The sequence below is a fragment of the Myotis lucifugus genome, unplaced genomic scaffold (assembly GCF_000147115.1).
Source record: "Myotis lucifugus unplaced genomic scaffold, Myoluc2.0 scaffold_7, whole genome shotgun sequence".
Lineage (NCBI taxonomy): Eukaryota > Metazoa > Chordata > Mammalia > Chiroptera > Vespertilionidae > Myotis > Myotis lucifugus.
This window is the reverse complement of record NW_005871055.1, coordinates 18,424,634-18,434,904: the sequence shown is the minus strand read 5'-3', so window position 1 is coordinate 18,434,904 and position 10,271 is coordinate 18,424,634.

The window sequence follows — 10,271 nt, the reverse complement described above, 5'->3', positions numbered from 1 at the left end:
TGTAGGCTTGTCATATAAGGCTTTTATTATTTTGAGGTATGATCCCTCTATTCCTACTTTGCTGAGAGTTTTTATCAAAAAAGGGTGTTAGATTTTGTCAAATACTTTTTCTGCATCAATTGATATGATCATGTGATTCTTGTCTTGCAATCTGTTAATGTGGTGTATCACATTATTGCATCCCTGGAATAAATCCCACATGGTGTATTAACTTTTTAATGCATTGGTGGATAAAATATGCTAAATGTTGTTGAGGATTTTAGCATCTATGTTCATTAGGGATATTGGCCTGTAATTCTCTTTCGTTGTAGTGTCTCTATCTGGTTTTGGTATTAGGTTAATGCTGGATTCATAGAAAGAGCTTGAAAGTGTTCCTTCCTCTTAAATTTTTTTGAGTAGTCTGAGGAGGGTAGGTATTAGTTTTTCTTGGTATTTTTGGTAAAACTCCCCCGTGAAGCCATCTGGACTAGGGCCTTTGTTGGCTGGAAATTTTTTGACTAGTGCGTTGATTTCATCAGTTATTATCAGCCTATTCAGGTTTTCTGATTCTTCTTTATTGAGTTTTGGAAGATTGTATTTTTCTAGGAATATGTCTATTTCATCTAGGTTGTTCAGTTTATTGGAATAGAGTTGTTTCTCATGTTTTGTTTTTTACAATCTTTTGTATTTCTGTGGGGACGGTTGTTATTTCATCTCTTTCATTTCTGATTTTGTTTATTTGGGTCCTCTTTCTTTGCTTTATGGTGAGCCAGGCTAGAGATTCATCAATCTTGTTTATCTTTTCAAAGATCCAGCTCTTGGTTCTATTGATCTTTTGTATTGTTTTCATTTATTTCCAGTCTGATCTTTATTATTTTCTTTATTCTACCTACTCTGGGCTTTTCTTGTTACTCTATTTCATCTAATTCTTTATGTTGTAGGATTAGATAACTTATTACTAGTTTTTCTTGTTGTTGTTGCTTTTTTGAGGTAGGCCGGTTGTGCTATGCACTCTCCTCTCAGGATTGCTTTCACTGTGTCCCATATATTTTGGATTGTTGTGTTTTTATTATCACTTGTTTCAGAATATTTTTTATTTCTTCCTTGATATCTTTTGTAACCCAGTCATTGTTTAATAGCATGCTATATAGTCTCCAAATGTTTGATTGTTTTTTTAAGAAATAAATCTTTATTGCTCAGATTATTACAGATGTTCCTCTTTTTTCCCCCCATAGCTCCCCTCCACCTGGTTCCCATCCCACCCCATGCCCTTACCCCCTGCCACTGTCCTCATCCATAGGTGTAAGGTTTTTTGTCCAGTCTCTTCCCGCACCCCCCCCACACCTCCTTCCCCCCAAGAATTGTCAGTCCACTCCCTTTCTATGCCCCTGCTTCTATTATATTCACCAGTTTATTCTGACTTAATTTTTAGGTTCACTTGTTGATAGATATTTATTTGTTGTCACTTTGTTGTTCATAATTTTTATCTTTACCTTTTTCTTCTTCTTCCTCTTCTTAAAGAATATCCTTCAGCATTTCATATAATCCTGGTTTGGTGGTGATGAATTCCTTTAGCTTTTTCTTGTCTGTGAAGCTCTTTATCTGACCTTCAATTCTACATGATAGCTTTGCTGGGTAGAGTAATCTTGGTTGTAGGTTCTTGCCATTCATCACTTTGAATATTTCTTGCCACTCCCTTCTGGCCTGCATGGTTTCTGTTGAGAAATCAGCTGACAGTCATATGGGTACTCCCTTGTAGGTAACTAACTGTTTTTCTCTTGCTGCTTTTAAGATTCTCTCTTTGTCTTGGCATTTTAATTATGATGTGTCTTGGTGTGGTCCTCTTTGAATTCCTCTTATTTGGGGTTCTCTGCGCTTCCTGGACTTGTAAGTCTATTTCTTTCATCAGGTAGGGGAAGTTTTCTGTGATGATTTCTTCGAATAGGCTTTCAGTATCTTGCTCTCTCTCTTCTTCTGGCACCCAGATAATTTGGATGTTGGTACGCTTGAAATTGTCCCAGAGGCTCCTTACACTATCTTCATATTTTTGGATTCTTTTTTTGTTTTTCTTTTCCGGATGGGTGTTTTTTGCTTTTTTGTATTTCAAATCTTTGACTTGATTCTTGGGATCCTCTAGTCTGCTGTTGGATCTCTGTATATTATTTTTAATTTCAGTCAGTGTATGTTTAATTTCTGACTGGTCCTTTTCCATTTTTTTGGCATTCTCATTAAGATCCTCGAAGGTCTCACTAAGTTCCTCAGAGGTTTGTAGAAGATTCTTGAGTAACCTTATAACTGTGGTTTTGAACTCTATGTCCTCCATTAGTTTGCTTTCCTCCATTTCTTTTATTTGTGACATGTTTCTTTGTCTCCGCATTTTTGGCTGACTTCGAGGTCCCGCTGTGTCTACAGTGGAAGAACTGCTGTGCTGGAGACACCCTTATGGCGTAGGACTTGCTTCAGTGGGGCTTTGGTGCTCACTGAGTCTGCTTCTTGAGTGTGTTTCTTATGGATGTGAGGAGTTGAAATCTGGTATCAGACTAGGGGTACCCTGGCTCCTGGATCTCAAGTCAACCACTGTGTGAGTCCACCCAGCAGGAGGTACAATGATATCAGCAGATTTCTCTTCTTTGTTTGCGGTTTGGAAGTTTTGGAGCTCTCTGACCCAGCTGCAGTTTGTTAGGTTAGGCTGCAAAAGCACAGGTGATTCCTTTGCGCTGCTGCGAACAGCTTGGGTGGAGATGTAAATTGAGTGGGGCGGGGTCTCAGAGAATCACCAAGGTGGAGCAAACAGCAATGGCTGTCGTCAGCCATCTCCACAACTCTGCGTCTCTGCGTCCCCCAGTCCCGCGCTCCCACAGCAACAATGATCCCTGAGAGCAGCTCTGCGAGAAAGTCACCCTCGCTTTCCCACCTGCTGTAAGACAGTCCAGTTTCTCCCTGTAGGAGTCTGGGATCCCAGAGTCTCGCCGTAAATGAGTTCAGTGCATTCAAGAGCTTGTATCCCCTTCCGATTGAAAAAAACCGTGCACCCAGGTTCAGCCTGGTTCACGCACCTCTGTACCTCTGTTCTTGGTGCCTCTGCAACTCCTACCCGGTCTCAATGCATTTTTTTTCTTTCCTTCTAGTTGTAGAACTTCCATTCGGCCAGCTTTCCCGTGGTTCTGGATGATAGCTGTTTTGTCTTATAGTTGTAGTTTTAGCGTTGTTGTGGGGGGCAGCAAGTACAAGTTTATACCTTATGCCGCCATCTTGGTTCCTCTTGATTGTTTTTATTTGTTGATTTCTAGTTTTATGACATTGTGATCTGAGAAGATGGTTGGTATGATTTCAATCTTCCTGAATTTGTAGAGACTTAGCCTGTGTCCTATCTTTGAAAATTTCCCATGTTCCCTTGAGAAGAATGTATATTCCATGACTTTGTGATGAAATGTTTTGGAGATGTCAATTAGTTCCATCTGATCTAGTGAGTCATTTAGGATTGATGTTTCTTTGTTGATTTTTTGTCTAGAAGATTTATCCAGTGATGTAAATTGGGTATTAAAAGTCTCCTATTATGGTTATTATATTGCTGCCAATCTCTCCATTGATATCTTCCACAAGTGTTTTTATGTATGTGAATGCTCCTGTGTTATGTTCATATATGTTTACCAGGGTTATATACTCTTGTTGTATTGATCCCTTTAATATTATGAAGTGGCCTTCCTTATCTCTTGTCTATGGCCTACATTTTGAGGCCTATTTTGTCAGATATAGTATTGCTACCCTGACTTTTTTTTCATTTCTATTTACCAGAAAATTTTTCCCCCATCCTTTCACTTTCAGTCTGTGTGAGTCCTTTGTTCTCAGGTGGGTCTCTTGTAGACAGCATATATATGGGTCATGTTTTCTTATCCATTAGCCACCCTATGTCTTTTTATTGGAGCATTTAATCCATTTACACTTAAGGTTATAATTGCTAGGTACTTGTCTGTTGCCATTTTAATTCTTTATGTCTGTGTTTCTCCTTCTCTTTCTATTCCTATTTCTTATATCAGTTCATTTAGGATTTCTTGCAATGCTGGTTTGGTGGTGATCAAGTCCCTTACCTGTTTTTGTCTGTGAAATTCCTAATTTCACCTTCAATTTTGAATGATAGCCTTGTTAGATAGAGTATTCTTGAGTTCAGTCCCTTGCTTTTAATTACTTTGCATATTTCATCACATTCCCTTCTGGCCAGATGTGTTTCTGTTGAGAAATCATTTGATAGTCTAATGGGAGAGCCCTTTTAGTTAACTTTCTGTCTCTCTCTTGTAGCTCTTAAGATTCTTTCTTTGTTGTTAATGTTTGCCATTATAATTATGTCATTTTCTTAGTGTGGAGTTTTTGGTTTCATCTTGTTCGGGACGCTGTGCTTGTGTGACTCGCCCCTCAAGTCAGGGAAGTTTTCTGTCTTATTTCTTCAAATAGGTTTTCTATTCCTTGCTCAATTTCAACTCCTCCTGGCACCCCTATTATGTAGATGTTGCTTCATTTCATCTTGAACCTAAGCTCCCTTAAACTCTCCTGCTTTTTAATTTTTGTTTCCAATTGCTGTTTAGATTGGGTGTTTTTCTACCCTGTCTTCTAACTCGCTGATTTGGTCCTCAGATTTTTTTGCCTACTGTTGAAATCTTGCATTGTGTTCTTTATTGCAGCAATGTCATTCTTCATTTCCTCTTAATTCTTACACATTTTGGGGAATTTCTCATTCAGATGTTTGAACATCCTTATAATCATTACTCTGAATTCTTTCTCTGACAAATTGCTTCCTTTCACTTCATTTATTTCTCTTTCTGGAGATTCCTCCTTTTCTTTCCATTGGGAATTATTTCTTTGCCTCCCCATTTTTGCTGTCCCTTGGTATTTGTTTCTATCTAATGTGAGTTGCTGACAATTTATGGCCTTGGGAGGCCTGCTTTTGGTCTTAGAAGTTGAAGCCCCTAGTGCCCCAATGATCCAGGACTCCTTAGCTCAGAGGCTGGGTCTGCATTAATTCTCACACCTTTAATTTCTTTGCTCTGAGTTGCATTCTCTTCCTCCACAGATCTGTTCCCTTAGTTTTCCGCTGCTGGTGCTGGTGTTGGCAGGGGCAGTTGGACAGATTCTCCACTGTGTGACTCCCTGTGAGGTTCCAGAGCCCTTTGGCATGCTATTCACTGAGCAGCCCTAGCATCTGGGACAGAGTGGTGCCGTAGGACCCTGTGGCTTGCCCCATCAGCCTCTTCTGGATGGCTGAGTGGGGTATCATGCTGGGGTCCCTGGCCAGTACAGTCGGTGCTATCCTTGGGGCTGGGCAGGCACCTGGTCAGATAGTCCTTGCGACTGGGAAGGCACTGGGCTGGGGTTCCTGGGTTTGCAGCAAGCATGTAGTTGATGCAGTCCCAAGGGCTGGGTGGATAGGGGTGTGGGGTCCCCTACCTTTCACTCACCACTGGTGGTCCAGGAGCATGGGGTCCAGGAGCACAGGGTCTAGTAGCACTGTGTTTGGGAGCACAGATAGGGAGTCACAGCACAGGAGGTCTCTCTTGCCTACAGTCACTGTGGGCATCTGGGAACTGGTGGCATGGTAGGGCTCCACTCACTCTAAGGGCCCAGCGGTGGCTGGTGAGAGGCTCACTACTTGAGTTCAAGGTGGTGTCTTAGGGGAGTCTGGATGTTGGTGTGGCTGCGCTCCTGGACTACACTGCTCCCCTCTTCAAGATGGCGTGGGCTCTGTGCCAAAGCCATGCCTGGCCTGGGAGTGCCTGCAGCAGTAGCTGGGGCTTTCTGTCATTCAGTAGAGCCTGATTTTCCAGTCCCCTGGACTCCTGCGAGACCTAACTGTCACACACACACACACACACACACACATCACACATGTCCACACACTCCCCTTTCACTCCTTTACTCACTCACTGACTGACGTCCCTCACTGACTCTCTCCCTCACTGACGTCCTGTTAGCCACCATGTTCCAATATCTATGATTTCCAAATTTGTCCAACTAAAATTTTGTTTGATAGGTACTCCTAAAATATGCATATGTCTGCCATTATATTCACCAAAAAAGGTTGGGCTTGATCAGAGTAGGAATGGAACAGAGAGGGGAGGAGAAGATAATTCCCTCAATTTGCCTTTCTGGTATCCCAGGTCTACTCTACAAAGGATGCCTTTTATAAAAGGTGGCCATTTGATCATGTAGAAAAATAAAGCCTATCTCCGTGGCTTTCTGAAGTATCCAGGGTATTGCACACTGTCCCACTTCAAATGAGAAGCTGCTAGTCTAATGTGGAATGAAAGTTTCTACCAGATCAAGCATTCACATAAAGAATTCATGTTTGTAAGCCATGAATTTACATCTCCACATTCATTTACATCTGCACCTTCTTGCCCACTTTCTGTTTATCCCATTTCTGACCCTGATGCTAGTTTGTATCTCTGCCCTTCTAGGCACTTAGAAGCCTGCTGCCAGTTATCTCATCTCCCTACTGTCATTGAACTTAACTGGTGCCTCCTTGGTGAAAGGTTCAGGGACACCTGGGCTCAGGTTTAACCCCTTGCTTGGTTGACCATACACAGAATCACCTACCTTATTGCAAGTATGAAGTCATATCAGAGATTTATTATAGTGAGTCCAATGTAAATAAAATAATTCTGAATCACATGTCAATTGGTCTTAATATGATTTATGATTTGGCTTCACCACCCCTAGGAAATTATTTTAATACTTAAGAGCTAAGTGAAAAAATACAAGAAGAGGTGAATTTGCTATTTCTTGAATGAAGAATGGTGTCCACTGGCTAGAAGACTACACAACTGAAAAAAATCACTACTGCAAAACAAAATGTAAACTAATTCTAATGGAAATAAATATTTTCTATATTAGGACACAGACAGCATTTATACATTTATAAAAGGTTCTTTACTTTGGATAAGCTGCTTTTCTTTTCAATGTTCCATGATAACATTGTTAAACTTTAGTCACAAATAAATGGTTATCTTTGAGACAGAGAATCAAGTTTTAGCAATATCTTTAATTTTAGGATTGGGATTCCAAAATGATGGTAGATTAAGTGGAAGCTATACTGACACTCTCCCAGGAACAAACTGGAAATACAACTAAAACACTGAAAAACCACCCTGAAAAATCAATTGAAGACAGCTGGAGAAAACCCTAATAACCAAGGACATAAAATGGAGACAGCATAGACACTGGGAGGAAGTGCAAAGTCAAAAAAAGGGTGGCCGGGCTCCCACAGATAGCAGCTGAAATTCCAGAGGGATATCTTAGATGTGGGAGATTCCCACTGAGAACTCTGGGTTCTAATCCCAAAGCTGGGCTCCACAGCCCAGAGCACCAGAACTGAGAAAGGTGCCCACATTACAACATCTGGCTGTGAAAAGCATCAGGTTTGCTGTCTGCCAGCCAGAGATTGCTGAAATGAAGGCACCATCTTAAGGGCCAATGCACAAAATTTTGTGTGGAGCCACTCACCTTGGGCTCTGGCGGAGGGAAGGCAGAGTGGAATGAAGCTATGTGAGCATAAGTCAAGATTGGGGGCTCTGGGGTTGGAGCTCAGAAGGCAGCCACCCTGGTTTTCTTCATACTGCAGAGGAAATAGTCTGAGGCTAATAAAGTCTGAGTGTCAATGGGACTTCAGGCAGAGGCAGGTTTCTGGAGGCTTTGAGTCTTTGCTTGATCTAATCCCAGGCCCAAGACTAGGTGTAGCAGAGCCTGTTGCACATCTTGGTCCTTTTCAAAGGCACCCATCCCCAGCAGAGGGAGACACAAGCTGTGGATTGCTGATAGCTCCAAACAGGGTACTCAGGGCCAGGCACACCCAGCATCTTACATTGTCCTTTACTAGAGATAGGAAGTTGTAGCAGATCTACTTAATACACAGACACAAATCCAAACAGGCAGCCAAAATGTGGAAACAGAAAAATAAGCCCCAAATGAAAGAACAAGAGTACTCTCCAGAAGAAGAGCTAAATGAAATGGATATAAGAAATTTATTAGACATAGAGTACAGAATAATGATAAGAAAGATGCTCAACAGCATGAGAAGAGATATAGTAACTATGAAGAATGGCATAGCACTAATAAAGAACACAGTACAAGGAATACACAGCAGACTAGGGGAAGCCAAGGATCAGATCAGTGAATTATAAGATAGGGTAGAAAAAAATCACTCAATCAAAGAACTGGAAAAAAAAGGAACAAACAAACCACAATTAAGATAGGAAGAAAGCTTAAGGGAGCTGTGGGACAAAATGAAATATAACGTGTTCCCATCATTGGAGTCCCAGAAGGGGAAGAGAGTGAGCAATAAATGGAATACATATTTGAAGAAATAATGGCAGAAAATCTCCCTAACTTGGAAGGAAAATGTCACACAACTTCAGGAGGGACAGGGAGTCTGAAACAAGAAGAACCCAAACAGGCCCATGCCCAGAACTATCATAATTAAAATGCTAAATATTAAAAACAAAGAGAGACTCTTAAAGGCAGCAAGAGAATAGCAATTTGTTACCTACAAAACTACTCCCATAAGGCTGTCACCTGATTTCTCATTAGAAACTCTACAGGCAAGAAGGGAATGGCATGAAGTATTCAAGGTAATGAGAAGCAAGAATCTGAAACCCAAATTACTATATCCACCAAAGCTATCAATCAAAATAGATGATGAAATAAAGAGCTTCCCAGAAAAAAAAAGGCTATAGGGCTTTATCACCACCAAACCAGTACTGCAAGAGATGCTAAAGGAACTGCTGTAATAAGAAAGAGAGAGAGAGAGAGAGAGAGAGAGAGAGAGAGAGAGAAACATAGGGATAAAGAATTACAATGGCGGATAGAGCGTCGGCCTGCGGACTGAAGGGTCCCAGGTTCGATTCCGGTCAGGGGCATGTGCCTTGGTTGCAGGCACATCCCCAGTTGGGGGTGTGCAGGAGGGAGCTTATCGATGTTTCTCTCTCGTCGATGTTTCTAACTCTCTGTCCCTCTCCCTTCCTCTCTGTAAAAAAATCAATAAAATATATATTAAAAAAAAAGAATTACAATGGCAATAAATAAATACCTATCAATAATAACATTAAATATAAATGGCTTAAATGCTCCAATCAAAAGACATAGGATAGCTGGATAAATACAAAAGCATGATCCAATTATATGCTGTCTACAAAAGACCTACCTCAGAACAAAAGATTCACACAGGATGAGACTGAAGGGATGGGAAAAAATTACCATGCAAATTGGAACAAAAAAAAAGCTGGGATAGCAATAATCATATTTGAGAAAACAGATTTCAAAATGAAGGCCACCACAGGAGACAATAGAGGTGACTACATAATACTAAAGAGATCAATCTAAAAAGAGGATATAAGCCTGGTAAACATATATACACCCAATATAGAAGCACCTAAATATATACCAATTCTTCTGGAGGACTTCAAGGGAGAGATCGACAGAAATACAGTCAATGTAGGGAAATTTAACACTCCACTGACTTCATTGGATAGATCTCCCAGCTACAAATTTAACAAGGAAACAGAGACTCTAAATGGCACACTGGAATAGATTAATTTGATTAATATTTTTAGAACATTTCACCCCAAAATTGCAGAATATACATTCTTCTCAAGTGCACATGAGTTATTATCAAAGATAGATGACATGTTAGGACATAAAACAAGTCTATGATTTCAAGAAGATTAAAATCATATCAAGCATCTTCTCAGATCACAATGAAAGATAATTAAAAATCAACTACAATAAAATACTCAAAAACATTCAAACACATGGAGGCTAAGTAGCATGTTATTAAACAATGAATGGGTTACCAATTAGATCAAGAAAGAAATAAAAAACACAACAACCCAATATCTATGGGGACACAGCAAAAGCGACCCTGAAAGGGAAGTTCATAGCATTACAGGCCTAACTAAAAAAAAACACAACAACACCAAACAAACAAACAAACAAAAATCAATGAACCCAAGAGCTGATTTTTTGAAAAATTAAGCAAGATTGATGAATCTTAAGCCAGACTAATCAAGAAACAAGGAAAGAGGACCCAAATAAACTCAGAAGCAAAAGCAGTGAAGTAACAACTGATACCATGGAAATACAAAGGATTGTAAGAAAATATTATGAAGAACTACATGTCAACAAAGTGGACAATGTGGATAAAATGGACAAATTCCTATAAAAATATAATCTTCCAAAACTCAAACAGGAGGAATCAGAAAACATGAATAGGCTAATAACAACTGATGAAATAGAAGCAGTAATTT